Raw genomic sequence first — 17814 nt, forward strand, 5'->3', positions numbered from 1 at the left:
ATACTCAGAAGTTCAATGCAAGTCTTCTCAGGTGAGACTTGCATTTAACCAAGTCCCCTAAGAATACTTAGGCTTAGCTCTCAAGAAAATTATATCAAACAACAAAAGCAAGGAGAGCAAACCTTTCTAATCAAGTACTCAATCAACTTATAAAGAGTTTGAGTAAAAGGAGAAGGTAAGTATGAGTGGTTGGGGCTTATATATGAGTATTATAGGATTTGGAAATTTTAGAAAATTTCTCCTAATCAAAGTGGCTAATCCCCCACTAATTTGCACAAATGATCTCATATATATAGACATGGGAAGAGATATGACCGTTAGGGACCTATTGGGTATTATTAGGAAAGTTTAATGACATTTCAAATATTTTAACCCTATTTAAAAAATGTTTAACTGAGGTAAAAATCAGGGCAACCCGAGAGGTCCGGTCAACCAGAACAGTTTCAGTTGACCAAATCTCATATGGTTCAGTCGACCAGGAGGATTTTGAACTAAAGGCTAGGTCGGCCGAAAGTGAGCGATTTCCCATTTCTTTGAGGTTCGGTCGACCGGGCCATTTTGAACTGGTTGGTTCGGTCGATCAGACCATTGGGATTTTTTCCAAGGACCCTCAGTCGACCAGGTAGTTGGTATTCATTTTTGACTCGGTCAACCAAATGGTCAATATGTTAACCTCAGGGGGTTTCAGTCGACCTGGAGTTTTGAACTACACTGGTTCGATCAACCAGGGCCTTGGTCAACTGTTGACCAGGCCTGTTTCGGTTGACCAGGGCAAAATGAACTGCCTTGGCTGGTCGACCAAAAGTGCACAATGTGTGCATTTCGGTCCTGTTTCAATACACATTCACCCTATTCAAGTGCCTAATACATGCAAGTGCAAAGGTGAGTGTCCTAGGGTCATTTATGTCCAAAATAGAGACACCGAAAGAATTCGATGTAGGTCGACCAAACCCTAAGGTCTTTCTACGGTCACTTTTAGTTTGTATTTGGTTTGAACTTACGTAATAAATCACGCATGTGATGTGTGTGAGTTTATTACAAACCAGAACCCTAATTACTATTACATGCCAATTTTGTAAATGAAATACATATTACAACACAAATGGGATTTTGTTTTCACTTACTTTGTGCCCATCTCGATCTTGACAATTTTAGTTCCTACACAAAACCTCAAACACTCATTAGTTGCAATGAGTATTTGTCATAATCAAAACCGAACGTGACCTATAAGGTCAACAGATTTGGACCCTAATAAAATAGGCTTTGACCGGACTTTACATTTGAAATTGTGAGGTTTTCAAAAAAGAACCAATACAAAATTATTTAAAATTTCTTTCAATTTTAAATGTCAAAAATCATGATTTGGATTATTATTTAAGTGAAATAATTGATATTCATACTATTCGAACTGGAGGAGTGCGTGGGTGGTCTTGAAACATAATTATTTATAGAAAAGTAATTTTTTAAGCAAAATTAAGTTGGAAATTTACAAAATTAACCGCTCAATGTGAAAGTGTCATAATTAAAGTATGAGCTTATAATTGGTATGAAATTTTTTTAAAAAAAAAAAAAAGAACTTTGAATAGTAGTAGGAAATAACAAAAATAATTATGTGCACCTTTTATAATGTATTTTTGAAAATTCTTTTAATTAAAAGTCAATGCATTCTTGTAAATTTCAGCAAAATAGTCAATGCATTATATAGCCCCTTAAACGGGTTAATACAATTGTAGAAAAGGACCATATTTTCATTGCAAAGCTCTACTAAATTTTCATACACAATAATGACATCTTAGTCACATCATCAATAATTTAAAAAACTTTTTTGGCCCACCCAACATACAAAAGAGGAAGGTTCTTCTTTATTAGAAGAGACTAGTGTAGATCTAGTAATATAAATAAATGTTCGTTAATTCGAATTCAATTTGATGTGCTTAAATTAATTCATATCTTATCTATCTACACAACGAGTTGGATATGAATTGCAATTTGATTATTTGACTATCCGTTTGATCCACCACGAATTTATTCGACCCCGATCCACTTTACTATATTTATGGTGGATGCTATGATGTCCTGGATCATAACATTATAATCAATACAAGGACTTCCATGGTTTGAAGTTATTAAAAAAATTGCTTGGTCAATTTATTTCATAATTGATTTTAAAAATATTCATGTCTTTTCTAATTTAAATTTATGTGAAAAATTACATTTGAAATTGTGAGTTTTTCTTTATTTTTGACATGTATGTATTAAAAATAGTCATTTTTTTAAATTTAAATAAATTTTACATTTATTATTGCAGTTTTAGGAGTAGCTATGTTTTCAACTTTGTAAATGTATTTGTCATTTATCAAATTATAAGTTCAAATGTAACTTTAATTATTATACCACGAAATAAGTTATTTATCAAATCAGGAAAAAAATTTGTTCTTAGAAATTGAAAATTATCCGCCAACCACTACAAATTATTCGATCGAAATTGTGACGCCCTGAACCCGTTAGGTGGGGCCCGGGAGGTTATGAAACCATTCACACGTCTCTGATACCATTCACACAGTTAAAATAATTAAACATTTTCAAATAAAATACCAGAGTTCTATACTAGTCAACCCAAAATGTATATCCATCCACTTTATATTACATAACCAAAATTTTAAACATAACTTTACATATCTCAGTTCCTATGTAAACACCTAAGAATTTCACCATTTTTTTAAATATAAATTACTCTGATACCCTGTAATACTTGCTATAACATCTCAGGCCCCAAATGGGCACTGAGGTATCCCAGTATACAAATTGACACATCTATGTAGCAGAAAACATAAAGTCATACACTCATATTTGCAATACCATAATTCAGTATTTCCAAACTATATATACAAATTTACACGTCACCCCAATGTCTTCTACTCAAAAATACAATCCCCTGAATACACTTACCCTTTAAATAGGGCAGTACAAAAGATCTTTCTATTCGCGAGCCTGATCTGCGAGCATAACTGGATCACCTAAAAAATGTTAAATCACTAGGATGAGACAGCCCTCAGTAAGAGAAATATGCTATTACTAGTGTGTGGCAACTGAGTTTTGTAAATACTATACTGACAATATCTAAAACTGCAAAAGCTGGTAAATTAATATACAGTATAATTTGCATTTATCATAGTTTAAAGTATAACTGTAATATTTGAGTTTTCTACTTTTCATACTTCTAGTATCATACTATATCTGATGATGTTCTGTAAATTTGTTTTCATATACATAACTGAGGTGTTTACCCTGGAAAAACTGTACGTCATGATTTAACCCCTCATGACAAGGTTGTGCAGCCCGTAAGCGGGAGTTAATCCTGGTTGGCCTACCAGGTAAGTCAACTGTAACTCTACTAATCCTCAGCTCGGCCAAACTACAACCTCCCCTAGGCACAGAATAGTAGCTGCCTCGGCAAACCAGCTACTTCAACCCAGTCTTCTGGGGAGTCTGCAATCTCTCCAGGCACGATTGACAGAAACCATCCACACACTATCTAAGATGTGTGGTTGCACTCTGATCTATACTAGCAATGGTACCGTGCTCTGCTAACCGAATATAATTTGATTCATCAGGGTCTAATACTGTATATACTATTTCTATTGATATCCTACTATTTTCATAATGATTCTAAAATAACCATAACACTATAAATCTGATTTGAAAATACTATAATATCTGATTAAAATAACTGTAATATCTAACTAAAATGATTGCAATATCTTACTGTAATATTTGATTGAATAATTTGTAATGTCTGAGTGTTATGGTTTTGGAAATCATGACATTTTGTAAATACTGTAAAATATTTGTCTATATAATATTTGTAAAATATTTGTCTAGTAAATATATGTCTGTAAGGTATATCTGTTTATATTTATACACTATAATACATAATTCGGTAAAATCTAGTAAAACATATTTCTATGCAAAAACATTGTAAATTATGATATTCTGAAAAACTATATAAACTATATACTCAACAAATATCTACTCAGGTCACACAATTAATAAAACTCGTGTTCTAGAATCTATAAAACTGTATAATTTATACCCTATACCATAATAAACAAATACACTAATAATATTTCTGAATTTACTAGCATATCATATTTCCCTTACCTAACTAGCTGGGAGGCTCGCCTCCAACTTTATCCTCACGCTCGCGGCGTACTATCCCAAAAATCTTGAAATAATACATATATACATATTTCCAATAAATCAACTATATTTCTCTGAACCTACATACTCGTAATTTTTTGAACTATAATTTACCTAGGCTCCCAAAAATATTCACTGGGGTCCTCAACCCATGTCTGCAGGGTCCTAAAAATACCTTTTGATTTAGGTGTAATCTCGAGAGGAGGGGTGAATTGAGTATTTTAAAATTCTTTAAAATCTATTTACCTCTAAGTCCCTCTTCCTAAATTTAACAAATTACTTATCAAGTTCATGTAAGGTTATTCAACATACATACATGCAATATAAGTAATGAAGTGCGTTGCGAAAATTAAAAAGATAAGGGAAAAGAGACGGCAAACGCAATTTTACGAGGTTCAGCCAACTTAACCTACGTCCTCACCTTGAGCAACCCATTCAAGGATTCCACTATAATCCCTGCTCCTTAAATTGGGACGGAACTTCCCTTACATCTGCTGCTTACAAGAGGTACAACTTCCTCCTACTCCGTTGCTTACAAGAGATACAACTTTCTCCTTAAACCCGGTTCACAACACAAACCATGATTACAATATAATATCAAATCTGTAAAACACTCAATGTTGCTTCTAACAAAGCTAGTGAGTACAGTTTAAATTTCTAACACATAATCATATGATGAAACTTGAAGCTCAGTATGTATGAAATGATACAATCGTTTTATAAATGAAATGCTTCAACACACAATTACCCTTTATATCAAATCTCCCAAAATTGGTGATATAAGTAAAAGCATTGGAGAAATTATGGTTCGAATTCAACTTTTTTAATGCACAAATATCAACCGTGATCTTATCAAAAGATTTATCTTGAATATTATAACGACCAAAATCAAGAAGTTTACTTCCAAATATTCATCCACAACACGATCTTTGTAATATGCAAATATATATATGATATGTATTCCAAAGATCAAAAACCTAATGTAATATTTTTCAGAAAATATCCCTCAATAATATATCATTACGAACACTAAGGATATTCAAACCAGTAGTTTTGTAATATTAAAAATATCAAGTCTTTGAATGAAAACTCACTTAAATCAAAAATATCTAATCAATAACAAAAGCTTTTCTCAAGTGATAATCTTATCAAAAATGATTTAATATATGCACACTCAAGATCAACCTCTTAACAAATACTTAAAAATTGACTTAGCGATAACAAGCTCTCTGAAAAGATAGATATCAACCAGCAAATCAGTTTAGATGAATACACTTTATGAGAATAAATATTAACGAGCAGTTACCAAACCTCAATACCAAAATGAAAGCACAAAGATAGCTAGATGGCCTTTTGAAAATCAAGATAGCTTTAGCTCAGATTCAGCTTTGAAATCCTAGGCAAAAGTTTTCAGCAGTATGTTCAAAGTTGTGCTAAACGTGCAATCAGCTCAATCGTATGCCAGAGGTATTTTCTTTTCTTTTCTCTTCTTGTTCTAGTTGATCTTTTTTGGGGCACTAGGGTTTAGATGTTGAATATATAGGTATCTTGCCCTTAAAATCAATCTCAACCGTTGGATCAAAAATTAGCTCACAAGTTCTCTCATTAAAAATTAAATTTTTAAACTTTCCCGCAAGTTCATACGACTGAGGGTAAACACCAAGATGACTAAAGTTCCTTAGAACTTCAAAAATTAAGCTGGACACAGGGTCAGACGACTGAAGTTGGGGTTCAGTCCTCAGAAGTGTCGAGTTCAAACGATTTAAGTCTGAGTTCAGTCTTCTGAGGTGCTTTTGCCAGGTTCTGTGTTTCACCATAAATTCTTCAGATGACTGAACTTAATCTTCGGTCTTCTGAAGAAATTCTTCAGATGACTGAGCTTAACTTCGGTCTTCTAAAGTTGCAACTTTCGACGACTGAACGTTGAGTTTAGTCTTCTGAATTAACCAATTCTTGCATTTTTTTTTCTTTTAATTTGAAAAACCTACTTTGCTATCTTACTTTGCTCTTTTATAAAAGTATTTCCCGGGGTTTTAAAAATATTTCTAAGTCCATAGATATCCCCTAATGATGTTCATGATATGCATGAGTCCTAAGGTCATTCTAGGGTATATGTTGAGCCTCAAATTAAATCATATGAAACATATGAATACATAAGTTCTAAATACTCATTCCCATGACGTTCTTGAACTTGTCGCTTGCATCTTCATTCTTCAACTTTTTTAATTCCATGGATTGTGCCAAGATATGTATGCCTTAATCTTCATGGCTTCCATGACTTGTCATCCTTCCGTGTATGCTATATATTGTTCCTGTTCACAATCTCAATGCATAGATCAAATACCAAGTGATTTGTCATTATCAAAACAGGATTGGACTCGTAGAGTCAACCATCTCCCCCTTTTTGATGATGACAAATACATGAGCAAAAAAATATATAATGGGTTACGCCTAACAAGGCTCCCCCTCACATAATGCATCAAATATTTAACAAATGAAATATGCTCATGTCAAATATAAGTTGTTTAGCATGATTTTTCTCCTATAGTGTAAGAACTCGAACCGTGATATAGGGAATTAATAAATTAAAAGAGGGGTAAATTGGTAATTAAGCAAGCTTCAACGACGAAACCAGAGTTCGTCGATGAAGTCTTTGTAGTTCTTAGTGATGAAATGCAGAGTCTCGTCGATGAGGAGTGGCTGGGTCAAAGGGTTATAAATAGATATTTTCATTACTTCTTAGCTAAGAAAACTCAAATTCTCTCTCTATCTCTCTAGAAACTCAACCTACTCTCTATCTCTTTAGATTTCTTCGCCGTATGTAGCTGGAATCGTAGATCCAACTTTACCACGAGGATCAGGGAAAGATTCTCTACAAGTTCTATGGATTGGGTTTTCGTTTCGGGCTTTCTCGGGTTTTTACCCAAAATAGAGGTAAGGCTCGACTTTCAATTCTGATTTGGTAGTCTTGTAGGTAACAAATTTGTGATCAAGTTTTGTACTGTGGGTTGTAGGTTTTAGAACTCGATTTGCGATTTAGGGGCCTTGGAGTTCAAGATTTTTCATTCGGTAAAGGTAAGGGGATTCAGTTTATGTCGGTTATTTTTGAAATTAGACTCGGTAGAACTGTGGTTCACGGTCCTGTGTACGTTTTGGTTACTCATTTGGGGAAATCTAACGGGTAAAATTGTAGGTTTTTCATGTAACAGTTCTTGAGAAAAAGGGGATACTGGGCTACAATCCCTGGTTTTGTTGGAAAACCTTTGGTATATTGTGTTATGTATTATGTTAGGGATGGTCGTGCCTTGATTTTATTAAACTGTGTACACTTGGAAATTCATGATTTATAGGTTACCAAATGGGTGTGGTTTGTTTGGTTATATGAGCATGCATGGTTGTGTTTTGATGAAATGCAATAGGAACCGAGTTTCAAGTTGTTCCAGGTACTGAAAGAGTGTTCGACTCTATATCCAAGGGCGCAAGCCTTACCGGCTGATCATCGAAGGGTGTGGATCCACCATTTTGTATCCTTACGATGAAATGGGAGCCTGGGGTTTGCCGTGTGCCAAGGACACCATGTATCGCAGGTCGGCTTCAGGCCAAAGGGTGTGACGACACTGGGTTACTTGATCATGTGTGTGTGCATGTATGCACTGTTTTGAAATTGTTCTGTGAAAGTACTAAAATTGCATTTAATTGTATATGTTTTTCTATCATGATAACACTCAAATGCCACACATCGATATAACTTGTATCTACCTTATTGAGAGGTGTCTCACCCCTGCTGTACATACATATTTTTCAAGTCCTTCGGGTAACCGGAGCTAGCTACCTAGTGTAGGAGCGTAGTGTTGGTATACTGTGGGAAGTACCTGGGTAAATCCTAAGCTTATGTTAGGTGGTCTTTTGGGGGTTTTGATTGCCACTCGGATTTGTGTTGTATTTTGTGGAGTTAGACTCCTTTGTATAGACTCTGGTATGGTACTGTACATGTATAGAAAGACTTATCTTCCACTGTGTTTTCATGGTATATGTGAATGTGTATAAGGTGCCTGGGAACCCCACGGGACGGACCCTCATTCATTGTACTGTGTCATTGGTGATTTGTATGATACAGGGACAAGATTAGGTTACTTATTCACCCTCGGGTCCCATTACTGGGTCCGGGGCATGGCATATAGCCTGATTCTTCTCGCCCTTTACACAATTAGTTTTGGCAACAATTTTACAATTTTTGCTCCTCCTGATTTTTCTCCCCCTTTTGACATCAACAAAAAGGTGTATAACAAAGTAATACATGAGTGGACAGAATCTTATAATCTTCTCCCCTTTTTAATCTTAAATTTAAGTACTTATTCAACCATTATATTTGACTTAATGTACTTCTCCCCCTTTCTAGTTGTGCTGTTGAATGTAAATCGCAATGTGAACATACTCAATGTGGCAAATTTCAAAGATTATGTGATGATTAACATATGAAAATCAATAAACTCTGATCATGATGTGAGTGTAATACCAAATGTGAACAAGTGTTGATACCAAATGTTAATACCAAATGTTAACAAATGTTATACCGAATGAGAACAAATGAGATGAATTTGAAATAAGTGACATTGCTTCCCCTGAATTATGTCATCTAATATAATTCTAAGCAACCTCTCGACTATGCATCAGACCTAATTCTCATTTGATTGGATAAACCTATCTTCCGCAAGTTGTTTCATGAATATGTCTACCCATTGTTCATCCGTGCATACAAATTCAAGTGTCACATCTCCTTTTTGCACATGATCACGAAGAAAGTGAGGTCGTATTTCTATATGCTTAGTTCATGAATGTAATATGGGATTCTTTGATATGTTTATTGCACTTGTATTATCACATCTTATAGATATTGTGTCATAGTTTAATCCAAAATCAGTCAGTTGTTGCTTCATGTAAAGAGTTTGAGCACATCAACTAACTGCCGCTATGTATTCAACCTCAGCTGTGGAAAGATCTACTAAATTTTGCTTCTTGGAAAACCAAGAGACTAACGAATGTCTTAAGAAATGACAAGTATCACTCGTGTTCTTCCTATCCACTTTGCTACTAGCAAAATCAACATCTGAATAACTGATAATCTCAAAAGATGTATACTTAGGATACCATAACCCAAGTTCATCGGTTCCTATCGGGTATCTAAGTATTCGTTTAACAGCCAACAAGTGTGACTCTTTTGATGCAGCCTGAAATCTTACGCACAAACATACACTAAACATTATGTTAGGTCGGCTGGCAGTAAGATAAAGTAAGCTACCAATCATTCCACGATAGAACTTGACATCTATTGGAATATCTTTTTCATCTTTGTCTAATTTCAAAGAAGCGCTCATAGGTGTTCCTAGTATTTTTCCATCTTCCATATTATACTTTTTTAGCAGATCTCTAATGTACTTCGATTGATTTATAAAGATTCCATGTTTCGCTTGTTTGATCTGAAGTCCTAGGAAGATATTTAGTTCACCCATCATGCTCATCTCAAATTCATTTTGCATAGTGCAAGCAAATTCATTACAGAATTCTTTATTTGTTGCTCCAAATATGATATCATCTACATATACTTGAACTAGGAAAATGTCATCTTTCTTAGACTTTATGAACAGAGTTGTGTCTATCCTTCCTTTGATTCTAGTAAAAAAACCGCTTAGCCTTTCATACCAAGCTCTAGGAGCTTGCTTTAACTTGTACAAGGCTTTTGTTAGTCTATAAACATGATCTGGATTCTTATGGTTTTCAAAACCTGGGCGTTGTTCTACATACACTTCTTCACTTATGTAACCATTTAAAAATGCGCTTTTGACATCCATTTGATATAGCTTGAAGTCCTTAAAAGCTGCATAGGCTAAAAGCATTCGAATGACTTCCATTCTAGCTACAGGTGCAAAGGTTTCTTCAAAATCTATTTCTTCTTCCTGATTATATCCCTGAGCTACTAGTCTAGTCTTATTTCTAACAGCTATCCCATGTTCATCTTTCTTGTTCTTATATATCTATTTTTTTCCAATAATTGTGTTATCCTCAGGTCTAGGAACTAATGTCCATACTTTGTTTCTCTCAAACTAGTTTAAATCTTCTTGCATGGACAACACCCACGATTCATCCTCAATTGCTTCACTCACATTCCTAGGTTCTTCTTGAGATAGAAAGGCAAAATGACTCATCATATTCCTAAGTAAGGATCGTGTGGCTACTCCACGTAATGGTTCACCTATTATTTGATCAATGGGATGATTTTTTATGTACTTCCATTCTCTACGTGGTTTATTAACCTCATTTTCAATTTGATTAGTTTCAGCGGATGGTTCTTTAATTTTATTTTTCTTTTCTGAATCATTGTCAATGAATAGTTTATCAAATTCCTTGCTTATCTCAATTTCATCTTCATTAGTTTTTTTGGAGAAGGGATTTGATTCATCGAACACTACATGAATGGACTCTATAATAGTTAATGTTTGTTTATTATATACTCTATAGGCTTTACTATTTAAGGCATACCCTAGGAAGATACCTTCATCTGATTTCACATCAAACTTTCCTAAATGTTCATTGTCTCTAAGTACAAAACATTTATAGCCAAAGACATGAAAATATGATATGTTTGGTCTATGGCCATTCCATAATTTGTACGAAGTCTTATTTAGAGATGGTCTAATCAAAACTCTATTTATAATATAGCACGTGGTATTCACTGTCTCAGCCTAGAAGTACTTAGGTAGTTTATGTTCATTAAGCATAGTTTTGGTCATTTCTTGTATAGACCTATTCTTCCTTTCAACTACACCATTCTGCTATGGTGTTCTAGGAGCTGAGAAATTATGAGTTATTCCTAATAAATTGTAGAAGTCTTCCATGGCTTGATTTTTAAATTCTCTACCCCTATCACTTCGAATTTTAGTGATAGTATATCCCTTTTCATTTTGGATTTTCTGGCACAGGTTTATGAATTGTTTACATGTTTCATCTTTGTGACCTAAGAATAGCACCCATGTATATCTTGAGTAATCATCAACTATGACAAATGCGTATGATTTTCCTCCTAAACTCTGAATTGGGTTTGGACCAAATAAATCTAAGTGTAGCATTTGAAGTGGCCTAGTAGTGGAGATTTCTTTCTTCTGCTTAAAGCTCGTTCTTGCTTGTTTTCCTAGTTGACAAGCCTCACAAATTTTATCTTTGACGAATTTTGTCTTAGGCAATCCCTTAACTAATTCTCCCTTAACTAGTTTATATATTAAGTCCATGTTTGCGTGTCCTAGTCTCCTATGCCAAATCCAACTAATTTCATTCATAACAGAGAAGCATGTCGCACTCTGTGAGGTTAAGTTATCAAAACTAGTGGTATATACATTTTCATGACGCTCAGCAGTGAACAATATCTTATTATCAGTTTTGTGTTCAACAATGCACTTGTCATGTTCAAAAGACACTTTGTAACCTTTATCACATAGTTAGCTTATACTCAATAAGTTGTGCTTTAAACCACCAACCAGTAAAACATCATCGATAATTAGTGATGAATCAATACCAACTTTACCTACACTTGTGATCATTTCCTTAGCATTATCCCCAAAAATGACAAATCTTCCATCCTTGGGTGTGATGGAAGTGAACTTTGCTTTATCCCCGGTCATGTGACGTGAACATCTGCTATCCATATACCATTTGTATTTTGAAGAGGATGATCTTAAGCATATCTGTAAGACATAATCAGATAACTACTTTTGGTACCTAGATTTTCTTGGGTCCATGGGGGTTAGTACTAGATTCTCCTTTGACCTTCCAGACTTTCTTATTTTTGACATCTTTATTTTTGAAAAGGCAGTCAAATTTTATGTGGCCCAGCCTCTTACATTTAAAACATGTAGTATTTTTATGATAGTATTTAAATGGAACATATGATTTTGACTCTCTTACAAAATATCTCATGTAAAGGTGTCTCCATTCTATGTTATCCTTTCCATTATAACCAAAACCTTTCTTTTCTAGGGAGTTTCTTTGAATTCTAAGGATTTTTTCAAACTTAGTTTGTCCTTCTGTAAACTTACCAATAATCTTAGATTTGTCTTTCAAATTCTTTTCTAACTCCTCAATTTTCAAATCCTTGTCTTTCATGAGAGATGCTTGAGTTTCGCTTTGACGTTCAACTAAACTTGAAAGTTCTTTGACTTTATTTTTCAAATCATAAATTTTCTTAGTTTTCTTCTCAAGCATTTTAATAGTGTACAAGTATTCTTGTTTCAATTCATCATATGAAAGCACGTCATTCTCTAGAATAATAAGAAGATGATGAGAATAATGATTGTAACTCAAGGTCATCATGTGCCATTAGACACAAATTTTCAATCTCGTCATCACTAGATTTAGATTCTGAATAACTTGTGTTGTGCGTGTCCCAACCAACTTTTAGCACCTTCTTCTTTTTTCTTGGAGGTTTTCATTAGTTTGGGACACTCGGGCTTGATGTGTCTAACCTCTCTACAGTTGTAGCATGTTGGTGGATCTTCCTTCTTTTTCTTCATGCTCGAATCTCCTCTTTCTGATTTTGAGTTCCGAAATTTTTTGTTGAACTTCTTATTCTTCTTCAAGTACTTCCCGAACTTCTTTGTTAGCAAGGTCATGTCGTCATCTGATTCTAAATTACTTCCCTCACTGGAGTAGTGAGATGATGCTTGAAGTGCTGTGGCTTTCTTTGCTTTGCTTTGCTCATTCTTCTTGCAGGCTCATAGGTGATGAGCGATCCAATGAGTTCATCAACAGACATCTCCTTAAGATTTCTCCCTTCTGCTATTGTCATAGCTTTTGCTTCCCACACTGGAGGTAGTCTCTTGAGTATTTTCCTGATCAACTCATAAGTAGGGTAAGTTTTTCCAAGTGCATTTAAAGAATTTGTGATGTGTGTGAATCTAGTGTACGTGGATTGAATAAATTCATCAGCAGTCATTCTAAATGCTTTATATTCACTGGTGAGCATGTCTATCCTACTATCTTTTACTTCCTTAGTGCCTTCCTATGTAACTTCTAATTTTTCCCAAATTTCTTTAGTCGAGTTACATGTCGTTACCCTATTAAATTCATTTATATCTAATGCACATAAAAGCAAGTTCATCATAGTAGCGTTTATTTGTACTGATTTTCAGTCCTCTTTAGTATACTCATCTTCAGTTTTAGGTACATTTACCTTATCAATTATTTTCATGGGAACATAATTTCCCTTAGTAACTATTTTCCATACCTTCCAATCTACATTTAATAGGTATATGCTCATCCTACATTTCCAATAGATGTAATTTACACCACAGAAAATTGATAGTCTTGTGGATGAGTGTCCCTCACCAAATGGATTTACATCGATGTGTTCCATGTGATATTTTTATAAATGAACAATTACGTTTATGTAAACCCGCTCTAATACCAAATGTTGATTTAAGTGTAATCCCAAGAGGGGGGGAGGGTGAATTGGATATTTTAAAATTCTTTAAAATCTATTTACCTCTAAGTCCCTCTTCCTAAATTTAACAAATTACTTATCAAGTTCGTGTGAGGTTATTCAACATACATACATGCAATTTAAGTAATGAAGTGCATTGTAGAGATAAAAAAGATAAGGGAAGAGAGGAGGCAAACGTTATTTTATGAGGTTTAGCCAACTTGGCCTACGTCCTTGTCTTGAGCAACCTACTCAAGGATTCCATTATAATCCTGCTCCTTAAATTGGGATGGAGCTTCCTTTACATCCACTGCTTACAAGAGGTACAACTTCCTCCTACTCCGCTGCTTACAAGAGATACAACTTTCTCTTTAAACCCGGTTCACAACCCGAACCATGATTACAATATAATATCAAATCTGCAAAACACTCAATGTTGCTTCTAACAAAGCTAGTGAGTACAGTTTAAATTCCTAACACATAATCACATGATGAAACTTGAAGCTTAGTATGTATGAAATGATACAATCGTTTTATGAATGAAATGCTTCAACACACAATTACCCTTTATATCAAATCTCCCAAAATTGATGATATAAGTAAAGGCTTTGGAGAAATTATGATTCGAGTTCAACTTTTTTAATGCACAAATATCAATCGTGATCTTATCAAAAGATTTATCTTGAATATTATAATGATCAAAATCAAGAAGTTTACTTCCAAATATTCAACCATAACGTGATCTTTGTAATATGCAAATATAAATACGATATGTATTCCAAAGATCAAAAACCTAATGTAATATTTTTTAGAAAATTCCCTCAATAATATATTGTCATGAATACTAAGGATATTCAAACAAGTAGTTTTGTAATATTAAAAATATCAAGTCTTAGAATGAAAACTCACTTAAATAAAAAATATCTAATCAATAACAAAAACTTTTTTCAAGTGATAATCTTATAAAAAATGATTTAATATATGCACACTCAAGATCAACCTCTTAACAAATGTTGACCCTATAGGTCATACCCTGTTTTGATTATGACAAATACTCAGGTATTTAATGTCTGCCGAGTTGATGTGTAGGTTTATCTTGGAAATATCATATGATGGCACTCGGAGACCAGAAGGAAAATGAAGACCCTAAAGACCCTTGCTGTAATTTATTTATTGCAATTTCTATTTGAGTCTGTAATCTTAATTAAGAAAAGGTCTGTAATAATTTGCATTTCATGCATGTAGAAATTACAAGCTCAAAGACCTTAGAATGACTCTAGGTCCCTACACAAAATCATGACCTTTGAAAGACCTTAGGGAACACCCTTCGGTCGAACGACACCAAATTTTTTCGGTGTCCTCAAATGACCTAGACTGACCTTAGGACTCCTTATACTATATGAAAATATGCCATATTGTAACGCCCCAACCTGGGTCTGCCAAGGAGCACTGCATCTCTCCTCCTCCACCTGGACTAAACAACAGGGGGACGGGCCTTATCGGACTAATGACTGGCCCCACAAATCAACATGTGTCCTTTTCAGTGTGTTTTGTCCTCACTCACACACTTCCTAAGAAAACTTCCCGAGAGGTCATCCATCCCAATATTGCTCCAAGGCAAGCACGCTTAACCGTGGAGTTCTTATGGGAAAGCTCTCGAAAAGAAATGTGCACCTTGTTGATATGGGTAGTAACATCTAATATTTTTAAGTCTTTTCATCCATGGGATATCACATTCTCCTCCACTTATAGAACGCAATGTCCTTATTGCGAACCCACATTCCCAAACCCAAGCGATGTGAATCTCATCACACTTCTGACTGTGTGTTGGCTCTGATACCATTTGTAATGCCCCAACCTGGGTCTGTCAGGGAGCACTGCATCTCTCTTCCTCCACTTGGACTAAACAACAGGGGGGCGGGCCTTATCGGACTAATAACTGGCCCCATAGATCAACACGTGTCCTTTTTAGTGTATTTTTTCCTCACTCACACACTTCCTGAGAAAACTTCCCAGGAGGTCACCTATCCTAATATTGCTTCAAGGCAAGCACGCTTAACCGTGAAGTTCTTATAGGGAAACTCCCAAAAATAAAGGTGCACCTTGTTGATATGGGTAATAACATCTAATCTTTTTAAGTCTTTTCATCCATGGGGTATCACACATATCTTCTTAAATTTAATCATCATATGAATAGGGTTAATATACTTAGGGAATAGAACTGAAATGCACTTAAGTTGCATATTCGGTCAACCGTACTGTTCAAGTACAAATCTTCCTGGTTAATCGAATCGGTGCCGAGTCAACAGTTTGACCATGGCCCGATCAACCGAACTTACCCAGTTCATTATCTCCAGGTCGATCGAACTCCCTTGGAGTTAACTTTTTGACCAACTGGTCGACCGAGCCCAAAATGTAAACCAACTACTTGGTCGATCGAGTTCCCACATGTGGAACTCAACAGTTTGGTTAACCGACTGAGATAGCTCAAAATGTTTTCGGTCAACCAAACCGTGCAAAAAGGGAAAAATCGCCTTTGGACTTACAAGTCCGGTCGATCGAACTTATAGTTCATTTAATGCTCGATCGACCGAACTTCAAGCAACTCGATCAATCGAACTCGTCTCTGTCGATTGGTGCTCTCGAGTTGCCCCATATTTTTTACTACAATTAATATTTTTAAAAGAGGTTAATTAGGGTTAAAATGGTTTAAAATAATATTAATAATACCCTGCATGTCCTAACGACTATAATTTTTCCTATCTCTATATGTAGGCCTTCATTTGCAAGAATGAGAGAGAGATTAGCCACAATAATTAGCAAAAAACCTTTCTATCTCAAAATCTTATTTTGTCCAAAATACTCTCAAATATTTATTCCCTTGATACATCTTGATATTGTGAGAGTTTCTTGAGTGTTCTTGTGTTTATTAGATATTGCTAATATTCCCATTGTTCTTGTTTGATTGATTGATTTTGGGGGAGTTTAGTTAAGTTTATCCTACAGATTTCAATATTATAAATCTTGTGTTGGGATAAACTAGCAAGCTTAGGATATTTGCATTATCATTGCAAGTGTCCTATAGCTTTGATGTTGGTTGTGCAAAATATTTTCTACAAGCTAAAATATTTTCCAAACTACTCTCGTTCTTATTTCATTGAAGGAAATCTTTTGAGCTAGTTTGAATACTTGGTTAATATCTTTGAAACCCAAACTTGCTATTGAGATTTTATTTAGTTTGTTTCAAAGATATAGCTTGTTTAGAAAACTCTTGTGCTTGATTGAGTATAATCATATTGAGTGTAGATTGCACACATACACCACTAAGCTTACAGATCCTACATATTTGGTGTGGATTGATTATTACTTGCGCGTATTGGGTGCATATTTGCTTTATATAAAAGCACAATAACTATACCAACTTGATTAAGAAAAATACTATTGTATTTCCAGGTGTGGCATAAGGGGGCGGTAATCCAGCCCGTAAGGATTGTTAGGGCCTTCTCCGCCCCGCAAGGAGAATTTGTAAAGGTTGAGGTCAGCCTTGTGCGAATTGACCTGGTTGTAATCGGTGCCACTCCACCTGTTAAGTAAGATTTTAGTGGAATGCTCGGGCTTGCGAGTTAGAGGTGAGGACGTAGGTACAGTTGGCTGAACCCTAATAACATATCTTGTCTGCACTGTTTATCTTCCTACAATTTACATTTCTGCACATGTATGTTATAGTTGGTGTGTGCATGATCTTAATTTTTTGCACGTTATATTTATCTGCGTATTTGGAACTATATAGACAAACCCTAGGTTACGAATATACTGTTATTAGATTAGCTAAACCTAAGAATAAATTTTAAAATTCCAATTCACCCCCCTCTTGGGAATACACCAAAGCTAACAACAAATATTCAAAAATTGATTTAGCAATAACAAGCTCTTTGAAAAGATAGATATCAACCAGCAAATTAGTTTAGATGAATACACTCTCTGAGAATAAATACTAATGAGCAGATTGATTTACCAAACCTCAATACCAAAATGAAAGCACAAAGATAGCTAGATGGCCTTTTGAAAATCGGGATAGCTTTAGCTCAGATTCAGCTTTGAAATCCTAGGCAAAAGGTTTTAGCAGTATGTTCAAAGTTGTGCTA

The sequence above is a fragment of the Malania oleifera genome, chromosome 1, assembly GCF_029873635.1.
Source record: "Malania oleifera isolate guangnan ecotype guangnan chromosome 1, ASM2987363v1, whole genome shotgun sequence".
Classification (NCBI taxonomy): Eukaryota; Viridiplantae; Streptophyta; class Magnoliopsida; order Santalales; family Ximeniaceae; genus Malania; species Malania oleifera.